Raw genomic sequence first — 15,385 nt, 5'->3', positions numbered from 1 at the left:
TCTTTCAGGACCTACAATTACACAGAGGATTGAGGAAATGGGAGACAATCTGCATCAGCATTTGCAAAACTCCATAGAAAAATTTCATATTTTTCCTTGGCACTTGATGAAAGCAATGATGTTCATGATTCTGCACAACTTCTGATTTTTATTTGTGGGACAAATAATTATTTTGAAGTCATAAAAGAGCTTGTTGCACTGCAAAGCATCAAAGGAACAAACACAGGAGAGGTTATCTATGAAAAGGTTTGCCAAACTATGAATGGTTTGGAGATGGACTGAGCTAAACTAGCCAGCATGACAATTGATGGTGCTCCTAGCATGGTGGGGTCTAAGAAAGGAATAATTGCTCTCATTAACCAAGAGAGGGACAAACAACTATTCTCATCCAATAGCCATACACTGCCACATCCACCAACAAGCGCTATATAGTAAATCACTGAAGTGGGACTCTGTTATGAAAATTGTGGTATCTTGTGTTAACTTCATTAGAGCTAATGCACTAAATCATAGACAATTTCAGGAATTTCTGTCTGAGCTAAATGTTGAGAATGAAGATGTTCTATACCACACAGAAGTCCATTGGCTGAGTCAAGGGAGAGTTTTGAAACATTTCTATGACTTACTTCCACAGATTACAACTTTTCTGCTTTCAAAAAACAAAGAAGTACCAGAGCTCAATGATGCAGAATGGAGATGGCACCTTGCCTTTCTGACAGACGTAACAGAGCTACTCAACAATTTCAATATGCAACTTCAAAGAAACGGGAAGCTCATCTGTGATATGCAATCACATGTCAAAGCATTTGAAGTAAAATTAGGCCTCCTCATCAAACAAGTGAAAGAGGAAAACTTCTGCCATCTCCCCACAACTCAAAATCTGTTAGAGGAAAAATCGCTGATTGCATTCCCAAACAAAACATGTGTGGATTCACTGGAAAAATTGCAAAAAGAGTTCCAATTTAGATTTAAAGAGATTCATCTCCATGAACAGGACATACAGTTTTTGTGTAACCCATTTTCTATTGACATTGAAAATGTGGATACAATTTACCAAATGAAACTGGCTGAACTGCAAAATTGTGACTCTCTGAAAGATGCATTCAAGTCAAGCAGTCTTCATAATTTCTTTGCATCTCTCCCCTCTGAGATGTGGTGTTTTTCTTCTTTAAAATATAATATAAGATGATGGTTCTCTCTGGGAGAAGGTAGGTTTCTCAGGGAGGTTTTCTTGGGGCAGCCTTAGTATCAATTCAGATCAATAATTACTCCAAATGCAGCCAGCTGGTAAAAATACAAATGTTTATTTCTCCTTCCAAGTCTTGTCTCTTTCCTTGGGCCTGGATAGATAGATTCTTAGAGGCCTATCTCTCTGCTTGGTTCCAAGAGCTCCTCCGAATGTCTCCAAATCCAAAGGTTTTGTCCTTTGCTTCTGCCTTTGCTTTCTTCAATCCAGCTCCACTCTTCATGTAATTCTGCTGAAATCTGCCCGAGAGCCTCTGTCTGTTTCTTTTATATGAGAGAGAGGAATTGTGGGATACAAAAGAGAGGGATTATGGGTTTTCTCCCATAGTGCTCTCTGGCCCTAAGCTTCAAGGGAGGTGTGAATTCACAAAGTTACACAGTTAACTTTGTGAATCTCCCATACTTGTGAACTCCAATGAGTAAAGATGTGAACACAAGCATTGTATCAATTAATTCTACTTAGTACCTTGTTTCAGGTTCTGGCCCAAAACATCTTGTAAGATCAGATCAATAATCTATCAACTCTAATGAGCTAGCAGTTTGTAAAGATTCCAACACTGAGACATATCCTCATCTCAGGAACCATGCACTCAAAATGGCAACCATCTTTGGCAGCACTTATGTCTGTGAACAGACTTTTTCCAGAATGAAACATTTGAAATCAAAGACTAACAGATGCACACTTGCATCACTTGTTATGACTAGCAGTGACAAATATGGAACCAGACATTGACCATCTCATTAGCCAAAAGCAGGCCCATAGTTCCCATTGAAATACTGGTAAGTTTGTTGATTTAACTTTATTTCATTTTAAATATTGTATTTGTTCCTGTTTTGTTTCTTCACTTCAAAATAAGATATATGGAGTGTGCATAGGAATTTGTTCATAGTTTTTGTTTTTACTATAGTCCAGCCCTCCAACAGTCTGAGGGACTGGCCCCCTATTTAAAAAGTTTGAGGACCCTGTGCTGAATCCTGTGTAATCCTGAGTGTGATTCCTTCACATTTGAATTTTGTTTACTGACTGGAAAATGAATGGATGCCCATCAATTGGAGAATGATTGGGTAAATTGTGGTATATGAATGTTATGGAATATTATTGTTCTGTAAGAAATGATGAGCAGGATGAATACAGAGAGGACTGGCGAGACTTATATGAACTGATGCTAAGTGAAACAAGCAGAACCAGGAGATCATTATATACTTCAACAATGATACTGTATGAGGATGTATTCTGATGGAAGTGGATTTCTTCGACAAAGAGAAGATCTAACTCAGTTTCAATTGATCAATGATGGACAGAAGCAGCTACACCCAAAGAAAGAACATTGGGAATTGAATGTAAACTGTTTGCATTTTTGTTTTTCTTCCCAGGTTATTTTTACCTTCTGAATCCAATTCTTCCTGTGCAACAAGAGAATTGTTCGGTTCTGAACACATGTATTGTATTTAGGATACACTGTGACATATTTAATTTGTATAGAACTGCTTACCATGTGGGGGAGGGAGTATAGAGAGGGAAGGGAAAAGTCAGAACAGAAGTGAGTGCAAGGGATAATATTGTAAAAAAATTACTTAGGCATGGGCTCTCTCAATAAAAAGTTATAATAATAATAATAATAATAAAAAAGAAGGGATCAATGGATTCTTTCAACTATTTTACACAGTTTTTTCTTAATTGTTTTTTGAAAGATGCTGCTCAATCTCTCTCTTTTTTCTTTTTTATCATGACTTTCAGCTAGTCCAATTAAATTCTCTGCCCTGGATCTATTTTCCAGGTCAGTTGTTTTTCTAATGAGATATTTTACATTTTCTTCAATTAATTTTTTTTTCTTTTAGTTTGTTTGCCTGATTTTTGCATCTTGTAAAGTCATTAGCTTCTATTTTCCCAATTCTAATTTTCAAGGAATCACTTTCTTCAGTTAGCTTTTGTACCTCCTTTTTCATTTAACCAATTATACTTTTAAAGGAGTGGTTTTCTTCAGTGGACTTTCCCCCCCAATTTGGTCAATTCTATTTTTTAAGAACTTGTTTTTTGCAGCCGATTTTTGTGCTTTTTTTTTCTAAACTGTTGAACTTTTTAAAAATGATTTCCCCCCATAATTCTCATTTTTTTCTCAGTTTTTCTTACTTTATTTCCTTGATTTTTACTTTCAATTTTATTATTAATCTCCCCTTTTATTTTCAGAATTTCAATGTGAGGTTTTTAATTTTATCTTTTCCTAGCTTTTTTAGTTGTAAGCCCAATTCATTGATCTTTTCTTTCTCTATTTTATGCAAGTAAGCATCTAGAGATAAAAAATTTCCCCTAGTAACCATTTTGACTGCATCCCACAAATTTTGGTATGTTTTCTCATTATTGTCATTCTCTTGGATAAAATTATTGATTGTGTCTATGATTTGTTGTTTCACCCATTCATTCTTTCAGATTAGATTATTTAATTTTCAATTAATTTTTGGAATTAAAAAGCCCCTGGGCTTTTATTACATGTAATTTTTATTGCATTATGAGCTGGAAAAAATGCATTTATTATTTCTGCCTTTCTGCATTTGATTTTGAGGTTTGTATGCCCTAATACATGGTCAATTTTTCTATAAGTTCTATGAACCACCAAGAAAAAAAGTATACTCCTTTCTATCTCCATTCAATTTTCTCCAAAAATCAATCATATGTAACTTTTCTAAAATTCTATTTACCTCCTTAACTTCTTTCTTATTTATTTTGTGGTTCGATTTATCTAGTTCTGAGAGAGCAAGGTTGAGATCTCCCACCAGTATAGTTATTTTTTTGTTTTTTGTTTTTTTTATTTCTTGCAGCTCTCTTAACTTCTCCATTAGGAATCTGGATGCTATACCACATAGTGTTTCATTATCTATGGTATCCTTTAGTAAGATATAGTTTCCTTCCTTATCTCTTTTAATTAGATCTATTTTTGCTTTTGCTTGATCTGAGATCAGGATTGCTTCCCCTGCTTTTTTACTTCACCTGATGCATAATAAATTCTACTCCAGCCTTTTGCCTTTACTCTAAATGTATCACTCTACTTTAAAAGTGTTTCCTATAAACAACATAGTGTGGGATTCTGGTTTTTAATCCAATCTGCTATCTACTTCTGTTTTATGTGAGAATTCATCTCATTCATATTCATAATTAAAATGACTAAATCTGTATTTTCTGCCATCTTAATTACTCCAGGTTATGCTTTTCTCTTTCCTTTCCCCCTTTCTCTCCTCCCCAGTATTTTGTTTCTGATCACCATCTCCCTCAAACAACCCTTCCTTTTACAGTCCCTTCCTCTTTCTTATATCTTTTCCCTACTAATTCTGTATTCCCTTCTGTTAGCCTCCCTCTTTCCTTTTCCATCTCCCCTCCCACCTCCCTATAAAGTGAGAGAAATTTCTCTGGGAAACCAAATAAATCTGATATTTTCTTTTTCAGGCAAAGCTGATGAGAGTAGGATTCACACAGTGATCATCTCCCTCCCCTCTTTCCCTCAATTATAATAGATCTTTCCCTCTTCATGAGATGTAATTTCCCTCATTTTAACTTCTTTTTCCTCTTTTCCCTCTAATACAACTCTCTTTCCTCCTCTACTTTCTTTTTCATATTATCACAATAAAATCAAATTTTACCTGCACTCTCCAAGTATACCCATAACAGAGATATAGTTCTCAAGAGCTCTTTCTTTTTTACCTTTTTAATGCTTTTCTTGAGTTCTGTATTTGGAGGTCAAATTTGACCATATATTAGGGCATAAAAACCTCAAAATCAAATGCAGAAAGGCAGAGATAGTAAAGGTATTTTTTTCAATCATGATGCAATAAATATTGCATGCAATAAAAAGCTAGGGGGAAAAAGACAAAATTAATTGGAAACTAAATAATCTGATCCCCAGAATCCAATATCTTCTCTTGTACTGATTAACAGATATCTTGGATGCCATTTCTTTTTTTGTATTAACATATCTCATGTTGCTTTATCTGCTTGTGCTCAACATTTTTACCTGAATTTTCTTTCTTGTGAAATCTTTGGTAATTTCTGTTTTTTCCATAATATTCCCCTACTATTCACTGTAGTATATATATACTACATATAGCTGAGTAGCTGAACCTCAAAGTTGTTGCAGATTCCTCTCCTTCTTGGGGAATTTACTTTTCATTGACTTCAGTCTATATTGCTGGTTACTTGAGTGGAGATAAGACTGGACTACTGAGGAACTTTTCTGCCAGTTAGAGTTCCCCACATATGCTTGAGTCCTGCTCTAGTTTCTGCCTTTTCTTAGTTTTCTGGTTGAACAATAGAACAAACTTATACTTGTGCCTCCTTGATGTAGGATGTGGACAAAGGATGGATTGAGTTTTTGGCTTATTGAAACAGAAAATAGGGTAAAGAGTGGGATATAGGAAGGGGAAGAAGAGTAGGGGCAGACTTAAGTAGCATTAAGGGAATTGCTGTGTGACTCAGACCACAATTCTAAGAGTGTGGAGGTTCTTGACATGCTTAATGAATATGTTAGGGATTAGGCATTTGCCTTCTCTACTGTGAATTCATCAGGTTCATCAATTCCTTGCTATGATTCTTAGTGCTTTAACCTGTGGGTACAGTTGCAATAATTTACTTCATGCATATTTCTTATTTTGGAGACTTTAAGAATTTATGATGATTTGAGAAAATAGTCTTCCATCTTGTTGTGACAAAATCTGAGTTTGAACTTCCATTAGACATCTATCATATGACTCTAAACAAGTAACTACTTTCAGATTCAGTTTTCTTATCTGAAAAATGAACATAGTAATAACACTTATCTCACAGAGATATTGGAATTTTGGAAACTTATGAATACTTCCAAGTTTTGCCTTTGATGACTTATACAAGGGAGAGGAAGTCTCAATTCAATGTACTTTCATCTAGCCTAATTACCAGTATGAATTTTTTTAAAGCAATATATACTTTCCTATCGCTACTTTTTCCTGGGTTTTACTGAAACAAGGTTTACTTTTCATATTTTGGTGAAGAAAAATCAGTTCTGCCATAAATGTAGCACAGACTGATTGCAATTTAAATGAAAGAGCTCAGAGTAATAGCAAATCCATTAGATTTGGAGGATCAAATGACATCCTTTGTAAAACTGAAAATACTATGTAGCACAAGTTATTATTGTCTCTGCATTCTCAAAGGGAAGCTAGTTATTTCCATCATTCCTATTATTACCAGAAAAAAAAAAGGAATCACACCTCTGTTTCCCTTTCTCTACTTTCACCTCATATCTCAAAACTTTGAAATTTGACTTTCTTTTTCATCACTTTACTTATATTTACTCTGATTTAATCAATGACCTCCTTATTAATAAATCAATAGCCTTATATCAGACCCTTTTCCTCTCTATCTGTCTGTAGGATTTGGCAACATTTACCATTCTCTCCTTTATAAGACTTCCTCTCATAGAATCATAACAGCACACTTGAATTTTATGAATCCCCTATACATTTTGGCTATTCCTTTGCTTTTTCCTTCATTTTTTTTATAATTCTTTGTAAAGTATTGTATTCTTTGCTTTTTTCCTGATATATCTCTGCAATCTTTTGTGATATTATCCATTATCATTGGTTCAATTAGTATGTGATAATTGAATTATATTTGTTAAATTATTTCACAATGCGGACCAGGAGGTTATGTCTTGCAAGAGTTAAAAGAACTGCTAATAAGATCCTTGAGGTGGTAAAGGGTGTGTCTTCTTGGTGGATCTCCTCCTGAGATGTAGCATTAACTCCAGAAATCTCCCTTCTGTGACTCCACCTAGGCAGTACTGAGTGGGCTGGGCATGGAATAATCCCTCAAGAGAGGAAGTATAGACAATTTTGAGTGGAACTTGCTCTTTTGCTTCCTGCTACCCCAACCTCTGAGAGGATGACTGAATAAAGACAGACTGTTTGTACCTCCCGATTGGCTTGTTTTCAGCGTTTATCCGTAATGTCCTGAAGACTGGTATGTAAGACCCTGGCAGCCTAGAATACCGTACCCAGACAGTCCAGCACACATTTGGGACATACAAAACAATATTCTCCAACTTTCCTTCCTACCTTTATCTACTGTCACTCTGCTTCATGTTTATTAAATACCCAGTAAAACTTGATTACTCATTAGTCTCTATGCATACTACGGGCTTTCCCATCTTCATACTTTTGCTTACAATATTCACTTTATATAGAATGCTTTCCCACCACTTATATATTTTTAATTTTAATAAGCCCTCCAAGATTATTTTAAATGGTGCGATAATGAAATTTTCACAAGTTTATCATATGAAAGTTTTCTCTCCTTTTTCTAAATTCTAATTTCATTTTGATTATATCACTAATAATTCCAATGAAGTTCTTCCTTGATTATAGTAATTTGTATACTTATTATCTAATTTCTCCAAATGAGATAGTGGAGGTTATTCATCATAACATTGTTCCTTTCCAAGTCTAATATAGACAGAACCGGACTATACATGAGAATAAAAAATTCCTAAACTGAATACTAAAAAAATTCCTTTAGTAGACACCTTCCTGCAATTTTTAGTCATCAAGTTGTTTGGAATACTAAGAGACTAAGTTAAGAAATTTTATTGAAACAACCACTAGAACAAAAAACATATAGTCAAAAAAAGACCTGAGTTCTTAGCTACCTCAAGAAAGCCATTTAATCTGTCACCCCAGTTTCCTCTTTTGCAAAATAGGGATGATAATAGCACGTACTTCACAGAGATATTGTAAATAGTAAAGAAGACAATACTTGTAAAGTACTTTACTTGCTGCAAAGTGATGAATAAAATGCTAGTTGTTGCTGTTGTTGTAAACTTCCTAGGGTCATGGAGCCAGAGGAAAGTTTCTATCCACTTTTCCATGCTATCTTTCTTCTATCTTTTTAGGATAGATGCCACTCCAACATGACATAACTTCTTGGAGCTGAAAATATTGGAGTGAATAAGTAAATAATACAGCATCCATATAGATTAGTTCTTCTCCCAAAATTATGTCTGAGTTGTGATGACATTTGGTATTCTAATTTACATGATAAACAGTTAATCTGTAAACTAGGTAGTGAAAATAGCATTATTTCATATTTTCTAATTGAGAAACTGAGGTTGAGATATTAAATGACTTTCCTAATCTCATATTTAGGATGTGACAAAACCAGTGCACACTACATCTCATCTGACTCCAAGTCTAATAGTCTTGCTACCATACCACCTTCTTTCAACCTATCTAGGAGATGGAACAATATCATATTAGTTATCTTTGTCTGTTGGGTTCAATATTGTCCATAAAATAGCAAAATGAACCATGAAAAATTTTTATATAAATTAGCAGAATTTTTTTTTACTAAAATATGAGAATTGGGGTAGCTAGTAGAGTACTGATCCTGGAATTAGAAGGACCTGAATACAAATTCAGTCTTAAACACTTAACGTTTATTAGCTTTGCAAACCTTGGCAATTCACTTAACCCTGATTGCCTTGCAATTTCATGTATATATGTAAGCTATAAGTATGAACACACACACACACACATATATGTATGTATATATATATATATATATATATATATATATATATAATGTGCATATATAGACATTCATATATTGTAAAAATACAGTCTTATTTTGGTAAAAATAAAAATAAAAAATACTCATGTACCATAACAATTGAAAATTGTATGATGCTTTGAAGAGATTTGTGTTGGTACTTAGGTTAACCTAAATGACTTAGTAACTTCATTGCTATGAGACCTCAACTCCCTTGTGTAGATCACCAAGGCAGACCTTAGAAATATCCATAATTGTGTATCATAGTTCTGGTACCATATAGATGTTTAGACTCTCTCACCATTCATCTACTGGAGTCAGGAAATAATTACCTTCTTTATACACAGAGGGATGTACTAAAGTTTTATACTTTTCTAATTAACATACAAATTAGTAAAAACTATTCAGATCCTCAACTCTCCAAAGGCTCATTAAAACTTTGCTCATATCATCAGAGACACATCACCTAATTAGCCCTTAATGACTTGTTTATCTCAATTATTTTTGTATCAAACACTTGGAAATAGAAAAAAAAATACAAAGTTTACTTGTATGTATTGTTAACTGTACTCATTGCTATTACAAAATTTTTGAATCAAAGAAATTAGAAGGATTGGAAGAGTAGATCTGGATCTCCAGGAAAAATAAAAAAACTAAATCCTGGTGGATATATGAAATGTAATCTTATTAGCAATCTTTACCCATGAGGCTCTCACAACCTCTCATAACCTCTCATCACCTCCCCACAGTCCCATACAGGTGAAAAATAAGAATGTAAGAAATATTATCTTGGGCCAGATCAACTCACTATTCAATGTCAAAGAATTGCATTAAAAGACATTTTATAAGAAAGTCTTCCAAATAGCATTCTAAAAACCAGGGAGTTATAGGATAATTGATTTATAATTGAAAGTACTTCAAAGATCACAATATCCAATCTTTTTTTTTTTAAAGAAAAGGAAAGTGAAGCTTGGGAAAGCTACATGACTTCCTTGTAGTAAAACAAACATTAATTATCAAAGTCAGCATTTGAACATATTGGTGAGGGTAATGTTGTTGTTATTGTTGTGAATCTATGGTTTGTGTTCCAGAGCCAATGTTCTTTCCATTTTATCAAAGTGTTGTCATTAAAATATTTTGAGAAATTTAAGATAATATTTGAATGCAATTTTCTTTTTTCTTTTTTTCTTTCTTTCTTTCTTTCTTTTCTTTTCTTTTTTTTTTTTTTTTTTTTTTTTTTTTTTTTTTTTTTTTTTTGCTGAGCCAATTGGGGTTAAGTGATTTGCCCAGAGTCACACAGCTAGGAAGTGTTAAATGTCTGAGAGCAGATTTGAACGCAGATCCTCCTGACTTCAGGGCTGGTGCTCTATCCACTGTGCCACCTAGCTGCCCCTTGAATGCAAATTATTACTGAAGCTCACATATTTCAAATATGCCTTAAATAATTCATCATGGATTTTCTATTCATTTCTTTGAATCTATCTTAGAGTGATTTACATATTCATCACATATAATAATCATGGACTATCTGTGTAACTTTGAGCAAGTCATTTCACCTCTCTTGGCCTAACTTCCTTAATCTGCAAAATTATGGGATTATAGCAAATGAAGTTCTTCATAGTTCAAGGCATCTATTTTATTACTATTTTGCTCCTACTTAAAAAGACATACAAGGTTAATTATGCTTGTTTGTATTGAGCTAATGATGACTCACACCAATAGAGACATTTTATTTAATGATCTCTTCAACATTAGTATATCAATTTATCTTAACTATCTTTGTGTTAAGTACCTAGAGATAGGGGAAAATGAAAATTTCCCTGTGTGTATTGATAATCATACTGATTGTTTTTATAGATCAGCAGAACACTTATAGTTAGCAGGTATGACATGGTTGAAGATCCACTAAGGGAGGTTGAGAAAGAGAAATAAGAGAGGTAAGGGGAGAACCAAGAGAGTATTGTAGTGAAAACCTACAGAGAAGAGAACATCAAGGAGAAGAGAGGGATCAGCATTGTCAAAAAAGGAAGAGGGATGAGAAAAGGCCATTGGATTGGGTAATTATGAAATCATTGGCAACTTTGGAGAGAGTAATTTCAAGTTGAATGATGAGGTCCGAAATCAGACTGTTGAGAATTAGGAAGACCCTATAACTAGACCATCTTTACATCTAAGCAAAGTAGATCATCAAAGTAGCAAGATGCCCTCACATCCACTTATATATCTTCCTTTAGTCCACTCCAAATATTGTCAAATGTGGTTTCACTTAAGTTATTAATGCCCATCTAAAGATTAAATAGCTTTGAACCATTTACATCTTGGTACAAATTGAGACAATCTAATCTAGGTGAATTCTAGCCCCAAAATATTGTCTATACCCCTATACTCTTCCATTACAATTTAAAGTGACCAACTTATGAAGGAAAAAAAAAAAAAACCAACCAGAGTGGTGTGAGTAGAGATTGGTTCATTTGTCCAAATTGCTGCATTTGGCTGAGTATCATGATTAAGTTTCATTCTCAACAGAAGATGAAGACTTTTAAGCCCACTTCCTCATTTAAAGGCTTAGCACCTCATTAATTAATTAGCAATCAGGATTATTGTAAGGACATTCCCTTTCAAAAAAATTTTGAGGCATTCAAGGCCTCCATTATGTGTCTTTGGTTACTGAGAACTATTGACCATCAATTTGTTGATTATTAGCTAGCCTAATTAGTAAATAAATTATTAATTACTTAGAAACTCTGTTCAGGTTTTTCATTTGTCTCAAAATGAAGTGAGAAGTAGTATCCTATTGTTAAAAGAGCATTGGATTTGTATTTAGAGGATCCAAGAAAAAATCCTAAGTCTACCACTTTATTTTTTAAAAATTATTTAATTTTTAATTTATAGAATAAAACATTTATTTCCTACAGGAAAATACAACTCTACTATGCACAATTTGCTATTCCTTTAAAATATATAATAAAGTTATCAAGTACATCTTTCTTTTCTTTTTCTTCCCTTTGCCCCGCCCCACTCTAGAGATGGTTTTCATTAGATATAAATATGTATGTATGTATACACACACAAACATACACATATATACTCACACAAATCTACCTATATGTAAAATTACTCTATACATGCTTCTATTTATTGATTCTTTCTGTGGATTCAAATAGTCTCTTCATATTCCCTTTGAAGTTAATTTGAGTATTTATAATAGTCAAAATGACTTCGTCAATAAAAGTTGTGGTGTTCTTTTTCTTTAAAATATAATAATTTTCTCTGGGAGCAGGTTTCTTGGGGAGGTTTTCTGGAGGCAGCCTTAGTATCAGTTCAGACCAATAATTACCCCAAATGCAGCCAGGTGATAAAAGTTCAAACATTTATTTTCTCCTTCCAAAATAGCCCGGTTAGTTGAGACCTATCTCTCTGGGTCCAAGAGCTCTTGCAGCTTTTCCTTTGCTTCTGCCTCTGCTTTCTTCAGCCTCCAGCCAGCACCAAGTGGAAAATGGAATGAATCTCTCTTGCCTTGGAGAGAGGGCTTGTGGGCTTCCTCCCAGAGTGCTCCTCTCCTACCCCAGTCAATGTTCCGAAGTAACTCTCTCTAACTCAAAGTAACCAACTAACCTGAAGCTAAGAGCCTCTTTATATATGATCTCCCAAAGGTTGACTCCTTCTTCTAGAGGCACACCTAAGGGAGGTGTGAATTCACAGTTACAAAATTTACTTTGTGAATCTCCCATACTTGTGAATTCCAATGAGTACTTTAATACTTCTTGCTTTATATGAGCTCTCTAAAGGTGTGAACACAAGCATTGTTTCTATTAGTTCTACTTAGTACCTTGTTTCAGGTTCTGGCCCAAAACATTTCCTTGTAAGATCAAATCAGTGATATTGAACCATGCTAAATTAGATAATTATTGTCTCTATCAACTCTAATGACTTAACAATTTGTAAAGATTTCAACAAAAAGTTATTCTTATAATATTGCTGTTACTGAATATATATGTTCTCTTGGTTCTGCTTAATTCATTCTTTATTTTAGCATGAAAGTTTTTGCATGTTTTTCTAAGATCATAGAGTTCATTTTTTTATAGTATAGTAGTTTTCTATCACAATCATTTATCATAAATCATTCAACCATTTCCTAATTTGTAAAGGGCTGAAACTCTGAGTTGATGCACTGAAGATGGACAACCGAACACTTAAGGCTAACTACCCATTGGACTATACTTTATTAGCATATGCTTGGAAAATGGACCTTCCCACTATTCTGTGTTGGTTCAATCTTTTGGTGTATACAGAGAATTGTGGGATGGGGTAGGGGGTGGAACAAAACAATCCAGGGTCATTTTGGCGGTAGGGCAGAAGAGAAGAAAGGTCCTGCATCCGTTGTACACAATAGCAACAATATTGTAAGTATGATCATCTGTGAAAGATTTAGCTACTCTGATCAAATCAGTGATCCAGTGTTGGAATCCTTACTAACTGCTAACTAATTAGAGTTGATCTAATCTTACAAGAAGATGTTTTGGCCAGAACCTGAAACTAGGTACTAAGTAGAACTAATCAATACAAGGCTTGTGTTCACACCTTTACTCATTGGAGTTCAATGAGTTCATACCTCCCATAGTGCTCTCTGGCCCAAAGAGCTTTAAGGTGTGGACTTTGAGTAAAGGTGGGAACACAAGCCTTGTCTTGATTAGTTCTACTTAGTACCTTGTTTCAGGTTCTGGCCAAAACAACTTCTTGTAAGATTAGATCAACTCTAATTACTTAGCAGTTAGTAAGGATTCCAACAATCCAGGATAATTCTAAAGGACTCATGATTTTTAAAAATGCTATCCATTTCCAGGAAAACTGATGAATTCTGAATGCAGTATACTTTTGTTTATTTTTATTGTTTTATTTTGTTTATATTTTCTTTTGTAACATGACTAATGTGGAAATATGGGGTTTTTTTTTGGGGGGGGAGAAGATTAATTAGAGAGTGAAGATAATAGTAGAGACAAAGTTTTGAAGATGATGGGATGGACTTAGATTCTTTTTTCAAGGAGAGGAACCTGTCTTGACAAGGACAAAGATCATCTCTTCAAGTGAGTCTGTGATAAGATGAAGATAGTGATAGGAGGCATCTGAGTGATGTAAGATGAGGTGGAGTAGAGAAGAGACAGCTTTTTTCGAAATGAGTTCAATTTTGTCAGTTAAATCTAAAGCAAAGTTTCCCAGTGGAGATGGTATGAATGAGAGAAAATTATATAAGGTATGAGGAGGGATGAAAACATTTAGAAAGCCTGTTTGGCAAGTGGGATAGTGAGTTAATTATAGATGTAGCAAAAAAAAGAATTGTTTTGTTTCAGTAAGAAACTGGGTAAGATTATGAAATATAAATCTGTAGTAGATCTAATCAGCATAATTTCATGATTTTTTTCTCTTTTTTTTCCACCAATAAGTGAGTAGGATTAATGGCAGCCAATGGCAAGATTGAGTCTTGCCAGGCAAAGATCTCTAACAGTCATGAAAAAAAAAATGTTCAGTGTTGAACTGGTTCAACAGAGGATAGTATAAGAAAGGGATAAGAAATAGAACATAGACAGTATAGAGGTTTTGGCATAGAAAAGCACTATGCACTGGAAGTAATAAAGTGCTTATAAACAACAAGTTTTGGAATTTCAAGCTAGAGAAATATAAGCTTAAGGAACTTCAGAGTTCATAAACATGAAAGTATTGCATTTGTGAGAGATAGCAAGATACAATGTCTGATAATCTGTGTGTAGCTCTATAATTCTTCACCATGTTTCAGAAACACCTGAAGTAAAGTGTCTAAGAAGTCATAAGTCTCTTAAATGCAATATGTTCTAAGATTTGTTAGTACCAAAGCTCTTTTCATTCCAACAAAGTCAATATTCCCTGACTCATCTGCCAGAATTTCTTCATTCCTTTTTTTTTTCATGAAAAGAAAAGAGAAATTATTTTATTACTAATGTCATGGGGCAGTTTACATATGTATAGGAGCACATTACACTGGTCTTTCATCAGTTTTTTCTTTTGTCTTTAAAAAATTATTAAATTTCACTTTTCGCTCAATTAAAACCAGAATTTATTTTCTGTATTTCCACACTCCACAAAAGAAAAAGAAAGCAAAACAAACATCTCTGTAATAAATATGTATAATAAAATAAAACAAAGCCCCATATTGGCTATATCCCAAAGTGTGCCAAGGTTTCAGTTTGCATTGAGACCCTCACCTCTCTATTTAGGCAGTGGGTAGCATTCTTCACTACTGGTTCTCTGGAATCCTGGCATGGTCACATGATGACAACTCAAAATTTTCCTTTTTACCCTGCCGTCATTACCATATAAATGAGTCCTTTGGTCCTCTGCCCTTCATTTTGCACCAGGCTTCTCTCAACCTGTATTTTACATCATTCCTTTTTTTTTTTTAAATAGCTTTTTATTGACAGAACCCATGCCAGGGTAATTTTTTACAACATTATCCCTTGCACTCTCTTCTGTTCTGATTTTTCCCTTCCCTCCCTCCACCCCCTCCCCCAGATGGTAAGCAGTCCTATACATATTAAA

The 15,385-nt window shown here is 34.1% G+C and overlaps 1 pseudogene; it reads left to right on the top strand.

Annotated features, from left to right (window-relative positions):
* The window catches only part of LOC127561408 (polypyrimidine tract-binding protein 1-like), a 33,800-nt pseudogene that overhangs the window by 715 nt on the left and 17,700 nt on the right, over positions 1-15,385 (top strand).

This window comes from Antechinus flavipes, chromosome 4 (genome assembly GCF_016432865.1).
Source record: "Antechinus flavipes isolate AdamAnt ecotype Samford, QLD, Australia chromosome 4, AdamAnt_v2, whole genome shotgun sequence".
Classification (NCBI taxonomy): domain Eukaryota; kingdom Metazoa; phylum Chordata; class Mammalia; order Dasyuromorphia; family Dasyuridae; genus Antechinus; species Antechinus flavipes.
This window is presented reverse-complemented; position numbering and strand designations above follow the sequence as displayed.